The sequence below is a fragment of the Triticum dicoccoides genome, chromosome 2B (genome assembly GCF_002162155.2).
Source record: "Triticum dicoccoides isolate Atlit2015 ecotype Zavitan chromosome 2B, WEW_v2.0, whole genome shotgun sequence".
Lineage (NCBI taxonomy): Eukaryota > Viridiplantae > Streptophyta > Magnoliopsida > Poales > Poaceae > Triticum > Triticum dicoccoides.
The window spans coordinates 818947664-818949967 of record NC_041383.1 but is presented as its reverse complement, the minus strand read 5'-3'; positions in this window follow the sequence as shown (position 1 = coordinate 818949967).

Here is a 2304-nt window from a genome sequence, read left to right as displayed (position 1 = left end):
AATGGGCAAACCATGAGTGGCAGGGGTGGCTGCTCCTCTAGTGCAACCAGGGGAGGGCTTGACATGGGAGCGCTCGAGCTAGACATGGCAATGAGAACCATGTAAGAATGGGATTGATTGACATGGCAATTAGAACCATGTAAGAATGGGATAGATTGTAGCCGAGAAAGATATGAACTGAGAATCAAAAGACTTTGGGGAGAAATGGTGTGCTGTAGAAGATGGACGCTTTTATGAACAAGCTGCCGGAGGAAGAAGACTGTTGGCTTGACCAAAGTTGGGGATGGAAATGGTGACCTTGTGCATTTAATTGTAACAGGTTGTTGGGAGGTGGTGGTTCACACCGGGTCCATCTCATTTGGACAGGAACTGCATGCGCCTCGGACATAACGCGTGCACTGTGTTGCACAGCGGGAAAGTTAATACGATTCTGGAAAGCTGAGAATACAATGCCGCTATTATAGTGGGTTCAGATCCCAATGCGACTGGATGCACGGGATTTCGGAGCGCGTCGTCGCCGTGTGCTCCTATGCAATTTCGATCCAGGTACAACCAAGTTCGACTATATACGAAACAAACCTGTATGGGCAACATAGTCCATGCAGATTTCATTTTAATCTCTTTCCAAAGTAAGGTTTTTCTCTTCAGCACACCATTTTGATTTAAACCGTGAAAAGGTCCCTCGACTGAGTTTGCCTGCAAGCACAAACCCCGAATTTGCTGAATCAACACATTCCTCTAGCATCTGGCCATAATAAAATGATGTGTTCATCAGAGAGATAGATAGAGAGAGAGGTGAACCTGAACAGAACAAAGATGGGGGCTGGAGTTGGAGGCGCTAGAGCTCCGACCATCTCGAAACCATCCGGCGTTCCTAGTGGCGGCTCACCGTTGGGGAACGGAGCTGAGAGCCGGAGTGGGCTACTCTGCGGACTGGATGTGTTGGTCGCCCCTCGGAGCGTGAGAGAAGGGTCGTGCTCCTCCTGCCGAGTGCACGCGAGAATGACGTTGATAGAACCTGAAATTTGTGGAGATATAAATCAAAGAAGGAAAGTCCAAGAGGTGATTCAGGGAGGAGGAAATGCATCAGCAAATCAAACTCCAAGAGGGAAAGAAGAATGGAGGGGAGAGGGCACGGGGATGGCGTACGGTCCTTGTATTGGCATCCTCTCCACCGATGCAGTCCTCGCCGCTACTGGGCCGAGCCGGCGGCGTGTGCCTCTGTTGCTACGTCTCCATCTACGAACGACGTGCAGGGGGTGCGGGGCGAGGGGAGAAGAGGAGGCGTGGAAGAGGGAAGAGAGCGCGCGATGGGAAGAGGAGAGGACGGCATCGGTGGCGAGGTCCACGGAGGAGGACGCGACTTGGCGGCAATCTGGTCGGCCAACGGCGCTGTTCGCGGTGAATATTGTGGACGGAGCTGAGCCCGTCTTACTATTGCACGTGAATATTGTGGACGGAGCTTGGGACGGTGACTGAAGATGGCGACGACAGCAAGATGCACCGCGCGTGCATGCGGGAAAGGTGGGCTCTCTCCTCGTCTTTACGCCTAACCGAGCCACCCACAGCACACCACACAGGGGCCAGCACGTGCAATTCCGTGAATGCCCTCGGTGGGCTGTTAAAATTACCTGCGGCGGCATGATTTTTGGGCGATGCTAGGCGCCGGTGCGGTTCGGCCGGTCCAGCCCTAGCCGTTGGATGCGCGCGATTAGGAGCCGTCCGATTCCCCGCGTTGACTTCCCCTCTCTTTCTTCCTCTCCTCTCCTAGCCGCCGGCCGTCACCCCGTCACCTGGACCTCTCTCTCCGCCGCCCCCGCTACTGGATGCCGCGCTCGCCACCGGTCGCCGCGCTCGCCGCCGGTCGAGCTCCGCGAGGGGTGCTGCCATGGCCGTGGGCGTCGAGCTCCGCGAGGGGTGCTGCCATGGCCATCGGCATCGAGCTTCGCGAGGGGTGCTGCCATGGCCATGGCCATCGAGCTCCGCGAGGGTTGTCGCCATGGCCATGGCCGTCGAGCTCCGCGAGAGGTGCCCGACATGGCTGCAGGGGCACCACCACACTAGATGCAGCTTCGCTGATGGCCGGTTCCAGCTTTTGACGATGCCCGTTGCAGCTTTTTCAGCGAAAAAACTTGTCATCGTCGCCGGCGGTTGTATCTCGCCATTGTATCGTCGCCGGCGGAAAAAAAATGGATGTAGCAAAAATTGTTGCTGGATGTACCAACAATCTATTACGGTTGCAGCAAAAAACTCATCGCCGCCGTCGTCGGGTCGCAGCTCAACCTGAGCATATGTAGCAAAAAA